This window comes from Doryrhamphus excisus, chromosome 3, assembly GCF_030265055.1.
Source record: "Doryrhamphus excisus isolate RoL2022-K1 chromosome 3, RoL_Dexc_1.0, whole genome shotgun sequence".
Classification (NCBI taxonomy): domain Eukaryota; kingdom Metazoa; phylum Chordata; class Actinopteri; order Syngnathiformes; family Syngnathidae; genus Doryrhamphus; species Doryrhamphus excisus.
In genome coordinates this window covers 537,475-554,954 of record NC_080468.1, presented here as the reverse complement: position 1 = coordinate 554,954, position 17,480 = coordinate 537,475, and the positions used below count along the sequence as shown (strand labels likewise).

Below are 17,480 nucleotides of genomic sequence, written 5' to 3'. Positions count from 1 at the left end.
CAGATCTGAAACTGTTTTTAGGCGCAAGATATATAGCATTGCACCTGGAAAATGCAGTGGGCTCATCCAGTACTCCCAAGACCAAAGCCTTGGTACGATACTGGATGGGCTCCTACTTAAGAAAACTAAAAATGATTCCAACAGATCTAACGATACCTGTGGCTTTTAACTTACCACCGGCATATATATTTATAAGGACTTTTTTAAAACATTTTAATTTAGAAAGACAAACATTAGACATTTTAAAAAATCATCGCTCTGTCATTTCTGTTGTGCAGGAGCGGGACCCAGTGAGCCCAGTGCGCGGGCTTGCTTTCGGCGAGCCCACATCGGTTTGGCGCAATGTGAACCATCCTGCTCTCCCAAACAGACTTCGGGACCTGTCATGGATGGTGGCCCACGAGATCCTCCCAGTCAGGTCTGTTATGCACTCCCGAGGAATGTCAGCGAACCCAACTTGCCCCCGACCGGGTTGTGGCGCACCAGAGTCGGTGAGGCACCTCCTCTGGGAGTGCAGTGCTGCCGTAGACCTGTGGGCGACAGCCGGCGACCTAAATTTCCCGGACTTGCCAGCAAGGGAGGTCCTAAATGAACAGCTTGTGCTGTACGGGGTGAGCCACCAGAAGTCAACCGACAAAGACTTCGGAAAGCAGTGGCTCGCCCTCGCCGCCATCAAAGACGCCATCTGGACCTCCCGCAACTTGCTGGTAAGGAGGCACAGACAGATCCCCCCGTGGCTGTGATCCGAATGGCTGCAGCAACCCTCACAGCTGCAAGCGGCGGGCCAAGGACACAGCCACAAAGAAGAATCGTCTGTGCCCACCCGGAGGTGGCACCCGGAGCTTCACTGAAAAGGTCTCGGCAGCGGCAGCCTGACTCTCCGAGAGAAGAAGGAAGAGAAAGAGAAGAAGGATAAGGATCTGAGGGTACCCTGACAGTGTCCTGGAGATTAGCTGTCTGGGAGGGTGGGATGTAGAGACTATTGATAAGGACTCACTGCGCTCCTGTAGAGCAGAAGACATTGAAGCTTCTTTTTTATGATATTTTAAAATGTTTTGTACAAATTTTACACATTTTACTGCCCACAGCACTAGTTTTTAACAAAAACAAAAAGTTAATTGAACACTTTTATATTAAATGTGGTGTGTATTTTACATTTTTTTTAAAGGGCAGTTTTCAAAAATAATGAAATGTGGTGAAATTTTGTATTAGTGACAATAAACAGTTTCAAAAAAAAAAAAAAAAATCTGTTCTTATCACAGTTGCCTGTGTTCAACGTTGAAAAACTGACTGACAATGCGGCTAAAACCGTTATTGTTAGAATGTTTAATGAGACAGTGACCGCAGATTACATTTGCTTTTGGCTGGGAAGATATTGCACGGTTAAAGGCCAGGCTATGAAGGTGAGGGATGAAGATGGCATCTGGAACTGCGCCTGGAGGGTCCCCATCCAGCAATGGCAGGACCCTCAGGGCTTCCAGGGTCTGAAACATCTCCCATCAATGATAGTTCTGGGAGAAAACCGAGGCTACATACACTACCAGGGTCAGCCCAAGCTCTGCCGCAAGTGTGGAGAGCACGGGCACCTGGCAGAGGCATGTCAGCAGACTGTCGGCAAATTGGACATACTTTTGAACAATGTACCAATGGCAGGAAGTGCAACCTCTGTGGAGACTCTAACCATCTCTTCAGAGACTGCCCGAAATCCTTTGCCAACAAGCTAAAGGCTGGAAAAGAACAGAAAAATGGAGAGGAAAATGCTGGGGCCAATATGGCTGTTGAGACCCAAAATAATTCAAATCTCCCGCCAAAACCTGTGATTGGAGAAGAAACAGGTGAGGCGGGACAGAGGGAGGGGCTTACAGAGGCCCCAGAATCCATGACTCAGAGTGGTCTGCTGGCAAGCGAAGGGTGCACTCACCTGGAAGTCAGCCTACTATCACCTGAATCTGAAGAAGAACCCATCCCACCAAGCGGCCAACAAGCAAAAAGACTAGCTTCAGAGCTGTCGGATTCCTCTGTTTTATCAGAGAAGCGGGGAAGGCCTGAGGCTCTCTCTGACAGTTCTTCACTGGAGGAGCCTCGAGTCTTCCCCTCGGGCTCCCCGAATGAATTGTCCTTTTTAAATATTGTTTTGCAGTCAACCCCTCGTGAGAAGCGAACTTTTAATGGCAGACTCCAGGAACGACCGACACCCAGACGTCGGCCGGGAAGGGAGGCTCTTCCCCTCCAACCCTCACCCACTGGAGTGAAGGAGGAGCCTCACTCACAAGAAATCTCATAGTCACAGTATAAATTTTAGAGCAATTATTTAACTTTTAGGCCCTTTTAAGTTTGTTTTTTAATTTTAAAATCATACTTATGACTCTCACCTTCTCTACCATCAATGTGAGAAGTGTGAAGTCGAAAGTTAGAGCTCAAAGTGTTTTATCCTTCCTTCAAACTTTTAAGTCAGATGTGTTTTTATTACAAGAATGTGGTTTGCCCTTTTTAACAAACTACAAGCAGTGGGAAGAAATGTGGCCACAAACATCCTTATGGAGTGGGTCAAATGAAAATAAAAATGATGGCGTGGCCATTTTAATAAAAAACCCACATGTCACGGTAAAGGGGAGCACTGTGGTGAGGGAAGGGCGAGCACTATTAACACATTTGACTTTTATGGGACAGGATTTTAACCTCTTAAATATTTATGGTTCTAACGACAAAAATGAAAGGTATGATTTTTTAGAAAACTTGCAGTCCCACATGCTAGGCCGGGTACCTTTTATAGTGGGTGGGGATTTTAATTGTATTTTAAGTAGGAAAGACAGAAAGGGGGTGGGGGAAGATTTTAAAGTAGATAAATCATCAGTTTTATTACAGGACATGAGTAGGGATTTTAACTTACATGACTGTTATAAAGCCATGCATCCCAGAGAGGAGGGCTTCACCTGGTTCAGTGGTGACAGCACCAGAGCCTCTCGCATAGATTATATATTCACACGGGACTGGGCCCCTACTGATGCTAGATTGACCCCTGTTTTCTTCTCTGACCACCTGGTTCTCACCTGCACTCTTTCGCTCCCGTCTGGTGCAGCGGTGGGAAGAGGTCTGTGGAAACTGAACTGCTCCCTGCTGGAAGATCAAGATTTGGTCAACCAGTACAGGGAGCGGTTCAGGGACTGGCAGACCCTTCAAGACTTGCATGAGTCACGAGCACAGTGGTGGGAAATGGTGAAGGCAAGGACCCGGACCTTTTTTAAAAAAGCAGGGCGAAAAAAATGTAATAAAGAAAAGAGATGCATGCTGGGACTGCAAAAACGTTTACAACGTTATTTTTACTTAACACAAAAAGGGCTGAATTTTAATGAAGAAATCAAACAGGTAAAAAATGAAATGGCTGCCTTAGCGGAAATTAAAAGTAAAGGGGTGCTTCTAAGGAGTAAGGAAAAAGAAATTGAAGAAGGAGAAAAATGTACCCGGTACTTCTTTAAAAAGATTATGAGCAAAGCAGGAGGTATTTTTAAATTAAAAAACAAAGACGGGTACATGGTGGAGACAAAAAATGAGATAAATGAAACGGTAGAATTCTTCTACCAAGAACTATATGAAATCAAAAATACAAACCCAGAGGTCATCTCAAGAGCACTAGATTTTATGGAAAAAACAGTGGATGAAAACATAGTTTTAACACAGGATTTTAGTCACGAAGAGTTAAATAAATGTATCAGGGCTTTTAAGAAAGGGAAGTCCCCCGGGGAGGATGGACTTCCCTTGGAATTTTATTTAACTTTTTGGGACATTTTAGCACCAGACTTACTCACTGTTTTTAATGAATTTGACCAAAGTAGCCGACTACCTGACAGTTTTAGAGTAGGGATAGTGACACTCCTTTACAAAACTAAAGACAAGACCGACTTGAAAAACTGGAGACCGATCACCCTTCTAAACTGTGACTGTAAACTTTTTAGCAAACTTTTAGCCACACGTATGACCATGGTTTTAGACGACTTGATCAACCCGGATCAAACCTGTGCCATCCCTGGGAGGAAGATCACAGACAGCCTCATGCTGATCCGTGACACCATCTGTCTTGCGAGAGACAGAAATATTCGGCTAGTAGTACTAAATTTAGACTTTGAGAAAGCCTTTGATCGGGTCTCGCACCAGTACCTTTTTAGGGTACTGCAAAAAGTGGGTTTTCCAAAAAGGTTCGTAGCGTGGGTGGGACTGCTGTACCAGGATATTACCAGCAAATTTGTGCTTAACGGGAATCTGACAAAAGCAGTTAAAATCAACTGTGGCGTCCGTCAGGGATGTCCGTTATCTGCCCTCCTGTATATTTTATGTATAGAACCCCTGGCACAGATTTTGAGAAGGGACAAATGGATCAACGGGGTGACTATTCCAGGGGGACTGACGACAAAATGCATTTTATACATGGACGATTTTAACATTTTATGCACAAATATTACATCAGTTAACAGAACACTGGACCTGACTGACTGGTTTGGAGGGGCCTCTGGGTCCAAACTCAATAGGGATAAGACCCAAGCCCAATTTTACGGACCCTGGACGGCAACAGAGAAAATAGGACTTCCCCTGACTGTGACACAGACTGACCAAAAAATACTGGGAATTAAATTTGGCAAGGAAGGGGGAGGGGAAACCAACTGGGGAGACGTGGTAGGGAAAGTGAGACAAAGACTGGGCTTTTGGGGACTAAGACAACTGACTTTAGAGGGAAAGGTTTTAATCATAAAAGCTGTGATTTTACCTTTGCTTTTACTGATCAGCTCTGTTTTTATCCCCAAAAGACATGTGCTTTTAGAACTAGATCGAGCCATTTTTTATTTCCTTTGGGGCTCCAAGTGGGAGAGAGTGAGAAGAGATACTCTCAAAAAGGCAAAAGAAAAAGGTGGAAAAGCAATACCAGATCTGAAACTGTTTTTAGGCGCAAGATATATAGCATTGCACCTGGAAAATGCAGTGGGCTCATCCAGTACTCCCAAGACCAAAGCCTTGGTACGATACTGGATGGGCTCCTACTTAAGAAAACTAAAAATGATTCCAACAGATCTAACGATACCTGTGGCTTTTAACTTACCACCGGCATATATATTTATAAGGACTTTTTTAAAACATTTTAATTTAGAAAGACAAACATTAGACATTTTAAAAAATCATCGCTCTGTCATTTCTGTTGTGCAGGAGCGGGACCCAGTGAGCCCAGTGCGCGGGCTTGCTTTCGGCGAGCCCACATCGGTTTGGCGCAATGTGAACCATCCTGCTCTCCCAAACAGACTTCGGGACCTGTCATGGATGGTGGCCCACGAGATCCTTCCTCCCAGTCAGGTCTGTTATGCACTCCCGAGGAATGTCAGCGAACCCAACTTGCCCCCGACCGGGTTGTGGCGCACCAGAGTCGGTGAGGCACCTCCTCTGGGAGTGCAGTGCTGCCGTAGACCTGTGGGCGACAGCCGGCGACCTAAATTTCCCGGACTTGCCAGCAAGGGAGGTCCTAAATGAACAGCTTGTGCTGTACGGGGTGAGCCACCAGAAGTCAACCGACAAAGACTTCGGAAAGCAGTGGCTCGCCCTCGCCACCATCAAAGACGCCATCTGGACCTCCCGCAACTTGCTGGTAAGGAGGCACAGACAGATCCCCCCCGTGGCTGTGATCCGAATGGCTGCAGCAACCCTCACAGCTGCAAGCGGCGGGCCAAGGACACAGCCACAAAGAAGAATCGTCTGTGCCCACCCGGAGGTGGCACCCGGAGCTTCACTGAAAAGGTCTCGGCAGCGGCAGCCTGACTCTCCGAGAGAAGAAGGAAGAGAAAGAGAAGAAGGATAAGGATCTGAGGGTACCCTGACAGTGTCCTGGAGATTAGCTGTCTGGGAGAGTGGGATGTAGAGACTATTGATAAGGACTCACTGCGCTCCTGTAGAGCAGAAGACATTGAAGCTTCTTTTTTATGATATTTTAAAATGTTTTGTACAAATTTTACACATTTTACTGCCCACAGCACTAGTTTTTAACAAAAACAAAAAGTTAATTGAACACTTTTATATTAAATGTGGTGTGTATTTTACCTTTTTTTTAAAGGGCAGTTTTCAAAAAATAATGAAATGTGGTGAAATTTTGTATTAGTGTCAAAAAACAGTTTCAAAAAAAAAAAAAAAAAAATCTGTTCTTATCAGAACAGATACTACACTTTCTCGGCCTTTTGGCTAAGACTGCGGTCACCTCCATTGGGTGGAGAGTTGTATGCTTCAGGTGCATAGAATTCTGCCAACATTCGGGAGGAAATTTCCTACGCTTTTCAGTGTATTTTAACTTTTCTTATTCCCGCAGCAGTGCAAGGTAAGTTTTATTTTTTGTATTTATTGCTTTTTTAAGTATTTATTTGTTTTAAAACTCTCATTGAGCAGGAAAATTTCAGTTGGTGGTGCCTCCACCATGTCGGCCAGCTATGCCGGTATGCGGAGAAACCACAGTGTGCGTTTCACATATAAGGAAATGGAGGGTGAGTCACTGGGACTGTCCAGATTGGATTTTTCCAGAAAAATCATCCAAAAAATCCTTCAATTTAAACCTGATGACCTCAACTGCATTTTGGCACTGCCTTACAACAAAGGCTATGATGTAAGTTTCCAGTCTGCTGCAACTTTGAGAGAATTTTGGACGCGTTATGAAGATGTGAAATCCCAGTTGCCTGTGTTCAACGTTGAAAAACTGACTGACAATGCGGCTAAAACCGTTATTGTTAGAATGTTTAATGAGACAGTGACCGCAGATGACATTTGCTTTTGGCTGGGAAGATATTGCACGGTTAAAGGCCAGGCTATGAAGGTGAGGGATGAAGATGGCATCTGGAACTGCGCCTGGAGGGTCCCCATCCAGCAATGGCAGGACCCTCAGGGCTTCCAGGGTCTGAAACATCTCCCATCAATGATAGTTCTGGGAGAAAACCGAGGCTACATACACTACCAGGGTCAGCCCAAGCTCTGCCGCAAGTGTGGAGAGCACGGGCACCTGGCAGAGGCATGTCAGCAGACTGTGTGTCGGAAATGTAGAGAAATTGGACATACTTTTGAACAATGTACCAATGGCAGAAAGTGCAACCTCTGTGGAGACTCAAACCATCTCTTCAGAGACTGCCCGAAATCCTTTGCCAACAAGCTAAAGGCTGGAAAAGAACAGAAAAATGGAGAGGAAAATGCTGGGGCCAATATGGCTGTTGAGACCCAAAATAATTCAAATCTCCCGCCAAAACCTGTGATTGGAGAAGAAACAGGTGAGGCGGGACAGAGGGAGGGGCTTACAGAGGCCCCAGAATCCATGACTCAGAGTGGTCTGCTGGCAAGCGAAGGGTGCACTCACCTGGAAGTCAGCCTACTATCACCTGAATCTGAAGAAGAACCCATCCCACCAAGCGGCCAACAAGCAAAAAGACTAGCTTCAGAGCTGTCGGATTCCTCTGTTTTATCAGAGAAGCGGGGAAGGCCTGAGGCTCTCTCTGACAGTTCTTCACTGGAGGAGCCTCGAGTCTTCCCCTCGGGCTCCCCGAATGAATTGTCCTTTTTAAATATTGTTTTGCAGTCAACCCCTCGTGAGAAGCGAACTTTTAATGGCAGACTCCAGGAACGACCGACACCCAGACGTCGGCCGGGAAGGGAGGCTCTTCCCCTCCAACCCTCACCCACTGGAGTGAAGGAGGAGCCTCACTCACAAGAAATCTCATAGTCACAGTATAAATTTTAGAGCAATTATTTAACTTTTAGGCCCTTTTAAGTTTGTTTTTTAATTTTAAAATCATACTTATGACTCTCACCTTCTCTACCATCAATGTGAGAAGTGTGAAGTCGAAAGTTAGAGCTCAAAGTGTTTTATCCTTCCTTCAAACTTTTAAGTCAGATGTGTTTTTATTACAAGAATGTGGTTTGCCCTTTTTAACAAACTACAAGCAGTGGGAAGAAATGTGGCCACAAACATCCTTATGGAGTGGGTCAAATGAAAATAAAAATGATGGCGTGGCCATTTTAATAAAAAAACCACATGTCACGGTAAAGGGGAGCACTGTGGTGAGGGAAGGGCGAGCACTATTAACACATTTGACTTTTATGGGACAGGATTTTAACCTCTTAAATATTTATGGTTCTAACGACAAAAATGAAAGGTATGATTTTTTAGAAAACTTGCAGTCCCACATGCTAGGCCGGGTACCTTTTATAGTGGGTGAGGATTTTAATTGTATTTTAAGTAGGAAAGACAGAAAGGGGGTGGGGGAAGATTTTAAAGTAGATAAATCATCAGTTTTATTACAGGACATGAGTAGGGATTTTAACTTACATGACTGTTATAAAGCCATGCATCCCAGAGAGGAGGGCTTCACCTGGTTCAGTGGTGACAGCACCAGAGCCTCTCGCATAGATTATATATTCACACGGGACTGGGCCCCTACTGATGCTAGATTGACCCCTGTTTTCTTCTCTGACCACCTGGTACTCACCTGCACTCTTTCGCTCCCGTCTGGTGCAGCGGTGGGAAGAGGTCTGTGGAAACTGAACTGCTCCCTGCTGGAAGATCAAGATTTGGTCAACCAGTACAGGGAGCGGTTCAGGGACTGGCAGACCCTTCAAGACTTGCATGAGTCACGAGCACAGTGGTGGGAAATGGTGAAGGCAAGGACCCGGACCTTTTTTAAAAAAGCAGGGCGAAAAAAATGTAATAAAGAAAAGAGATGCATGCTGGGACTGCAAAAACGTTTACAACGTTATTTTTACTTAACACAAAAAGGGCTGAATTTTAATGAAGAAATCAAACAGGTAAAAAATGAAATGGCTGCCTTAGCGGAAATTAAAAGTAAAGGGGTGCTTCTAAGGAGTAAGGAAAAAGAAATTGAAGAAGGAGAAAAATGTACCCGGTACTTCTTTAAAAAGATTATGAGCAAAGCAGGAGGTATTTTTAAATTAAAAAACAAAGACGGGTACATGGTGGAGACAAAAAATGAGATAAATGAAACGGTAGAATTCTTCTACCAAGAACTATATGAAATCAAAAATACAAACCCAGAGGTCATCTCAAGAGCACTAGATTTTATGGAAAAAACAGTGGATGAAAACATAGTTTTAACACAGGATTTTAGTCACGAAGAGTTAAATAAATGTATCAGGGCTTTTAAGAAAGGGAAGTCCCCCGGGGAGGATGGACTTCCCTTGGAATTTTATTTAACTTTTTGGGACATTTTAGCACCAGACTTACTCACTGTTTTTAATGAATTTGACCAAAGTAGCCGACTACCTGACAGTTTTAGAGTAGGGATAGTGACACTCCTTTACAAAACTAAAGACAAGACCGACTTGAAAAACTGGAGACCGATCACCCTTCTAAACTGTGACTGTAAACTTTTTAGCAAACTTTTAGCCACACGTATGACCATGGTTTTAGACGACTTGATCAACCCGGATCAAACCTGTGCCATCCCTGGGAGGAAGATCACAGACAGCCTCATGCTGATCCGTGACACCATCTGTCTTGCGAGAGACAGAAATATTCGGCTAGTAGTACTAAATTTAGACTTTGAGAAAGCCTTTGATCGGGTCTCGCACCAGTACCTTTTTAGGGTACTGCAAAAAGTGGGTTTTCCAAAAAGGTTCGTAGCGTGGGTGGGACTGCTGTACCAGGATATTACCAGCAAATTTGTGCTTAACGGGAATCTGACAAAAGCAGTTAAAATCAACTGTGGCGTCCGTCAGGGATGTCCGTTATCTGCCCTCCTGTATATTTTATGTATAGAACCCCTGGCACAGATTTTGAGAAGGGACAAATGGATCAACGGGGTGACTATTCCAGGGGGACTGACGACAAAATGCATTTTATACATGGACGATTTTAACATTTTATGCACAAATATTACATCAGTTAACAGAACACTGGACCTGACTGACTGGTTTGGAGGGGCCTCTGGGTCCAAACTCAATAGGGATAAGACCCAAGCCCAATTTTACGGACCCTGGACGGCAACAGAGAAAATAGGACTTCCCCTGACTGTGACACAGACTGACCAAAAAATACTGGGAATTAAATTTGGCAAGGAAGGGGGAGGGGAAACCAACTGGGGAGACGTGGTAGGGAAAGTGAGACAAAGACTGGGCTTTTGGGGACTAAGACAACTGACTTTAGAGGGAAAGGTTTTAATCATAAAAGCTGTGATTTTACCTTTGCTTTTACTGATCAGCTCTGTTTTTATCCCCAAAAGACATGTGCTTTTAGAACTAGATCGAGCCATTTTTTATTTCCTTTGGGGCTCCAAGTGGGAGAGAGTGAGAAGAGATACTCTCAAAAAGGCAAAAGAAAAAGGTGGAAAAGCAATACCAGATCTGAAACTGTTTTTAGGCGCAAGATATATAGCATTGCACCTGGAAAATGCAGTGGGCTCATCCAGTACTCCCAAGACCAAAGCCTTGGTACGATACTGGATGGGCTCCTACTTAAGAAAACTAAAAATGATTCCAACAGATCTAACGATACCTGTGGCTTTTAACTTACCACCGGCATATATATTTATAAGGACTTTTTTAAAACATTTTAATTTAGAAAGACAAACATTAGACATTTTAAAAAATCATCGCTCTGTCATTTCTGTTGTGCAGGAGCGGGACCCAGTGAGCCCAGTGCGCGGGCTTGCTTTCGGCGAGCCCACATCGGTTTGGCGCAATGTGAACCATCCTGCTCTCCCAAACAGACTTCGGGACCTGTCATGGATGGTGGCCCACGAGATCCTCCCAGTCAGGTCTGTTATGCACTCCCGAGGAATGTCAGCGAACCCAACTTGCCCCCGACCGCGTTGTGGCGCACCAGAGTCGGTGAGGCACCTCCTCTGGGAGTGCAGTGCTGCCGTAGACCTGTGGGCGACAGCCGGCGACCTAAATTTCCCGGACTTGCCAGCAAGGGAGGTCCTAAATGAACAGCTTGTGCTGTACGGGGTGAGCCACCAGAAGTCAACCGACAAAGACTTCGGAAAGCAGTGGCTCGCCCTCGCCGCCATCAAAGACGCCATCTGGACCTCCCGCAACTTGCTGGTAAGGAGGCACAGACAGATCCCCCCCGTGGCTGTGATCCGAATGGCTGCAGCAACCCTCACAGCTGCAAGCGGCGGGCCAAGGACACAGCCACAAAGAAGAATCGTCTGTGCCCACCCGGAGGTGGCACCCAGAGCTTCACTGAAAAGGTCTCGGCAGCGGCAGCCTGACGCTCCGAGAGAAGAAGGAGGAGAAAGAGAAGAAGGATAAGGATCTGAGGGTACCCTGACAGTGTCCTGGAGATTAGCTGTCTGGGAGAGTGGGATGTAGAGACTATTGATAAGGACTCACTGCGCTCCTGTAGAGCAGAAGACATTGAAGCTTCTTTTTTATGATATTTTAAAATGTTTTGTACAAATTTTACACATTTTACTGCCCACAGCACTCGTTTTTAACAAAAAAAAAAGTTAATTGAACACCTTTATATTAAATGTGGTGTGTATTTTACCTTTTTTTTTCAAAGGGCAGTTTTCAAAAAATAATGAAATGTGGTGAAATTTTGTATTAGTGTCAATAAACAGTTTCAAAAAAAAAAAATAAATCTGTTCTTATCAGTTTAATATCTGATACGTCCCCCAACAGGGGACTAAATATTAAATTGCTTTTTGGAACAGGGAGCTGCGATTGGGGCTTGCGCCATCCGCTCCACGCATCGACCTGGTATTGCAGCGCTTCCAGGAACGGTGCACTTCTCCTTCTTGTGTAAACAGCAACAGCAGACTCTGGCAGGGTGCATCTTGTGGATGATGCTGAAAGAAATGCACTGAACGTGCTCACGTTTGGTGCCCCCTGAGCAGTAATTCTGCAGAGGAAATGGCTCGTGGTAGCGGGGCACTGTGTCTGCGCACTCCGTGGACCCCATTTCCCTCGCAGCAGCCGGTCTCCAGAGGGTGTCAGCCACTTTTTGTCAGCCTTGCCTCCTGCAGTCTCCCACCGGCTCCTGATGCTCAGGTTTCGTGCGCGCTTCCCGGGGCCCTGTGAGTGTCGCATTGATCAACTGCTGGATGGAATCTGACACGATGATCTTGTCTGGTGGAGGCCTTCCAAGTTTCCTCCACAAACCAGTGGCATAAGGGGCTTTTCCGTCTTCCGTTTGGCTTCTCAGGGTCGGGTTTGGTGGCCCTTTGTGTGTTGGCTATGACAAAAAAAGGAAAAAAAAAAAAAAAAACCACGTGGGATAGCCACAGGCGGTCAGAGCCTGTAAATTGTGCGTCTGCCACCCTCGGTGAGTGAGTGACCCGGTATTTTCTGCTCTCTTGTTTGCGCTTCTGACAGCTTCTGGCTCGGGTTCCAGTGGGCGAAGGGACTCAAAGTGCAGGAGCTGGCCTGTGCGGGTAGGTTTACCATGAACCACAATGTTGTGGCTTCCATCTTGGGTGTCGCTGCTTGCCTTCCTTGGACATAAAGATCCGAAGCGGTTGCCTCTGCGGCTGGGAAGGCCGCTGAGAGCGACAACAGCAATTTGAGCCGCTTCCGCTTGAGTCGGACGGTTGTTTCTGACGGCCACCTGGTCCACTGTGGCCAGTGGTTCCGGTGTGCCGGTAAAGTGGAGGCGCTTGGCCGACGCCCCTTTCTCTGCCTGGTTGCCGTTTTTCATTGAGGTTTCCTGACTGAGAGCAGATCGGCCTCTCGGCTGGTTGGTTGGTTGTCTCCCGCGGACGGGCAGACCTTTCCAGCAAGCGTTGGTAGTGCTGGCCTGGTCGTTTCTTGCTTGAGTCCGGCTGCACTCGCAAGCCAAGGAGCTCGGCACGGCGCTGCACCTGCCTCTTGTTTTAAACACGGGATCAGGGGAGAGCGCGAACGCAGTCCCCCACTATCACAAATTATGCAGTCGAGATTCCCACATTTGGGGAATTCGCAGAGGTCAGCTCAGCCCATGTGCAATGGCTGAGCCTCGCCCTGGGTGAACCACCTTCTTGATCATGGTATCTCCCCTGCCAGGTAAGTATGAATTGGACCGGTCTCGCCCGGAGGAGTCTCTCGCACATGCCACATGCTAAGTGGTGGTCTCATCAGGTCGCCCGCAACAAGCCCAGCCACTGGACCTGTGTCCAAATTCAGAGAACGTACTCTGGTTGTCTCAAGGAGTCGGTCTGTGTGGCTCTCGTGTGACTTCATTCTGAGCAAAGGCAGCGGCAGCAAGTGGCTTAGTGCAGTTGCTGCAGACGTTCAATGGGGAGACTGGAGTACTGACTCCACGTGCCTAGTCACACCATGTAACATGAGAGGCCAATATGTTTAAACCTGACACGTGTAGACATGCGAGGTCGTCATGAGTCAGTGGGTTGTCAGGTTCAAACTCCTGTGACACTTGTAAAAAAACACTCAAATGCAGGAATACAGAAGAGACAGACAACAATATTCAAAGTTACTCGCAGCGAGGACAGTGAAACCACATACCCAGTGGCATGCCGCTCCACTGTGAATATGCAGTTCACGCCCCTCTCGTTTTATTCTCTTTCAGGGGTCCCCTACGGCATGGTCGTGCAACACTGGAGGGAGGCAGTTGTGCAAGCTGTGTCTGTTTGTCTATGTGTGTGTGTGTGTGTGAGAGTAATTACTTTCATTGTTTTACGAGTTCTTTTCTTGACACATTCTTGCAGGATTAACGTGAACATCTGCAGGGTCGCTGTTGGCGCTTCCAGGCACCTCCAGGACCTGGGGCTCGCTGGGGGTCTCTGATCAGGGTCACGGGCACATTTCTTCTTCAGCACATTCAAACACTTTCTATTGTCTAAGCGAATGGATATAAGGGTGATAACTGACGCTATGTTTGTTCCGTCTACATTTTATTCGAACATGCGTGCAACCGGTCCTTTAGCTTGTCATGCCGGAAGTGCCCTCCTCCCCTACGAGCGCCCATCGGCATCGCTTCTCGGCCTTTTGGCTAAGATCAAGTGTAGTATCTGTTCTTATCAGTTTAATATCTGATACGTCCCCCAACAGGGGACTAAATATTAAATTGCTTTTTGGAACAGGGAGCTGCGATTGGGGCTTGCGCCATCCGCTCCACGCATCGACCTGGTATTGCAGCGCTTCCAGGAACGGTGCACTTCTTCTTGTGTAAACAGCAACAGCAGACTCTGGCAGGGTGCATCTTGTGGATGATGCTGAAAGAAATGCACTGAACGTGCTCACGTTTGGTGCCCCCTGAGCAGAAATTCTGCAGAGGAAATGGCTCGTGGTAGCGGGGCACTGTGTCTGCGCACTCCGTGGACCCCATTTCCCTCGCAGCAGCCGGTCTCCAGAGGGTGTCAGCCACTTTTTGTCAGCCTTGCCTCCTGCAGTCTCCCACCGGCTCCTGATGCTCAGGTTTCGTGCGCGCTTCCCGGGGCCCTGTGAGTGTCGCATTGATCAACTGCTGGATGGAATCTGACACGATGATCTTGTCTGGTGGAGGCCTTCCAAGTTTCCTCCACAAACCAGTGGCATAAGGGGCTTTTCCGTCTTCCGTTTGGCTTCTCAGGGTCGGGTTTGGTGGCCCTTTGTGTGTTGGCTATGACAAAAAAAGGAAAAAAAAAAAACCACGTGGGATAGCCACAGGCGGTCAGAGCCTGTAAATTGTGCGTCTGCCACCCTCGGTGAGTGAGTGACCCGGTATTTTCTGCTCTCTTGTTTGCGCTTCTGACAGCTTCTGGCTCGGGTTCCAGTGGGCGAAGGGACTCAAAGTGCAGGAGCTGGCCTGTGCGGGTAGGTTTACCATGAACCACAATGTTGTGGCTTCCATCTTGGGTGTCGCTGCTTGCCTTCCTTGGACATAAAGATCCGAAGCGGTTGCCTCTGCGGCTGGGAAGGCCGCTGAGAGCGACAACAGCAATTTGAGCCGCTTCCGCTTGAGTTGGACGGTTGTTTCTGACGGCCACCTGGTCCACTGTGGCCAGTGGTTCCGGTGTGCCGGTAAAGTGGAGGCGCTTGGCCGACGCCCCTTTCTCTGCCTGGTTGCCGTTTTTCATTGAGGTTTCCTGACTGAGAGCAGATCGGCCTCTCGGCTGGTTGGTTGGTTGTCTCCCGCGGACGGGCAGACCTTTCCAGCAAGCGTTGGTAGTGCTGGCCTGGTCGTTTCTTGCTCGAGTCCGGCTGCACTCGCAAGCCAAGGAGCTCGGCACGGCGCTGCACCTGCCTCTTGTTTTAAACACGGGACCAGGGGAGAGCGCGAACGCAGTCCCCCACTATCACAAATTATGCAGTCGAGATTCCCACATTTGGGGAATTCGCAGAGGTCAGCTCAGCCCATGTGCAATGGCTGAGCCTCGCCCTGGGTGAACCACCTTCTTGATCATGGTATCTCCCCTGCCAGGTAAGTATGAATTGGACCGGTCTCGCCCGGAGGAGTCTCTCGCACATGCCACATGCTAAGTGGTGGTCTCATCAGGTCGCTCGCAACAAGCCCAGCCACTGGACCTGTGTCCAAATTCAGAGAACGTACTCTGGTTGTCTCAAGGAGTCGGTCTGTGTGGCTCTCGTGTGACTTCATTCTGAGCAAAGGCAGCGGCAGCAAGTGGCTTAGTGCAGTTGCTGCAGACGTTCAATGGGGAGACTGGAGTACTGACTCCACGTGCCTAGTCACACCATGTAACATGAGAGGCCAATATGTTTAACCCTGACACGTGTAGACATGCGAGGTCGTCATGAGTCAGTGGGTTGTCAGGTTCAAACTCCTGTGACACTTGTAAAAAAAACACTTAAATGCAGGAATACAGAAGAGACAGACAACAATTGTTGGAATAAATGTATATATTATATAAAGGCTTACTTTGTATTATCCAAGTTACTATGAAGAAAAGTCACATGCATTTTGGCTTACATTTCTTTTTCTTTAAACTTATCCTTGTTTCGTGCAGACGCTCCATAACAGGATGTTCTGTTTTCACATCTGCTATGATTAAACAGTTATGCTTTGAAACCAGTCTCAACCAATTAGAACAGACTCCCTTTTATATGGTTGAGATCTTTTGTAACTAGGACACGCCTAACTTCAATAAAAGGAAAGGAGAGCAGAGACTGCTTTAGAGTGAGTTGGAGGAATGTTACTGAACAGTTTCTGATCACTCTCCTTGCAAGTTTAATACTCAGGTCTTTGTGTCTTCTTTCACAGTTGGTGATAATGTTTTAGGTTTAACCCTGACATTAATTTGGTCCTTCGAGCCGGATTCCAACATACCTGACGATTCCAGCGTGTGAGAGAGATCCAGGCAAGTCTGTGGCCACAGCAAAAATACCCTTTCCGGGACTGGTTCCTCCCTCTCGGGCTGGGATCCGAAGGTTGACGGAGATCCAGGAACACAGAGACGTGTGAGTAGATATTTCACTTAAAAAGGAATGTGTGAGAAGTGAAATAAAATACCGGTATTCAAGGGGAGACGAGTTAGGCGACAAAGTGTAAAACCCTGACAATTCTAGACTCTATCAGGTAAAAGTAAAGACCAGTTAAAGTCCGCGCGAGGGCAGACTCGCCTGTTGAGAAGGATACAGTTAAATTCTGCAAGGGCGGCGGCGTCCTCTGGCAAAAGGAAAACGCGTTAAAAGGTGTGTGAATGAGTACATGTGAGTGTGATTGGGAGTAAGATTACCACTAGGTGATCGAACTCCATACCAAGACAGTGAGAAGTGTAAGTGGTGACTTATTGTGGAAGCAGAGGCAAGAATTGTCCGCCCTCACCGGGGTAGAAGCTTGACAATTACCACAATAAGGCATTGATCACAACCTTACTAAGAACATCCCCAACTATTAGGACTCCCTAGGAGCACTCATCATAGTTGGGACCAAATTGCCAAAATGGGAAAAGGGCAAAGTAAACAACGTAAAAAAGCAATAGACAACCTAGAATGTAAAGATTGGACAGTGGTAGAAAAACAAGATCCAGAAGCACTAAAACCGTTACTGTATTGGATAAAACAGTACGATTTTAACGGCAAATTATCCACAGCAGGAATAAAAGACTTACAGCAAAAAATCAGAAATAAAACCAACTGTAAGGAAAAACAAATGAACAAGGAAGGTATTCAACATACTTACGTATGGATGAAAATAGTAGGGCAGAGAGAGGCAGGAGAAAAAAGAGCAAGGCGGGCTAAAATAGAAAAAGAGGAACAGGAGAGGCAGCAACAGGAAAGAGATAGAAAACAGGAACAAGAATGTAGGGAGCGGGATAAAACAACCACGTTGTTTCATAGAAAAGAGGACGATGAGTATGTAGGGCCGTACAGAGAGGCAAGAGAGATGTTAGATTGGAAACCACCAAAACAGGAAGACGATAAACCACCACTTTATTCTCCTCCTAGTGCAGCTATGTTACATCCTACTGCACCCAATGTGCCTTTTACTAGATCACAGGGCACTGTAGGTGATTGGACAAAGAAAATGGTGACTGGTAGAGAAAACATGTTCTCTCCGGGAACATCTCGTCTACCAG

General features: G+C 46.6%; 3 non-coding genes and 1 pseudogene across 3 annotated transcripts; 2 read left to right on the top strand and 2 right to left on the bottom strand.

The window, feature by feature from the left end:
• Positions 1-11,582: 11,582 nt before the first annotated feature.
• Positions 11,583-11,761, top strand: LOC131126955 (U2 spliceosomal RNA; annotated as a pseudogene).
• Positions 11,762-12,852: 1,091 nt separating this feature from the next.
• Positions 12,853-13,016, bottom strand: LOC131126790 (U1 spliceosomal RNA). The gene has a single exon (XR_009129308.1). It is a non-coding gene; the product is annotated as a U1 spliceosomal RNA (small nuclear RNA).
• A 918-nt stretch (positions 13,017-13,934) lies between these two features.
• Positions 13,935-14,125, top strand: LOC131126870 (U2 spliceosomal RNA). Its single transcript, XR_009129387.1, has one exon. It is a non-coding gene; the product is annotated as a U2 spliceosomal RNA (small nuclear RNA).
• Positions 14,126-15,208: 1,083 nt separating this feature from the next.
• Positions 15,209-15,372, bottom strand: LOC131126788 (U1 spliceosomal RNA). Its single transcript, XR_009129306.1, has one exon. It is a non-coding gene; the product is annotated as a U1 spliceosomal RNA (small nuclear RNA).
• Positions 15,373-17,480: the final 2,108 nt, after the last annotated feature.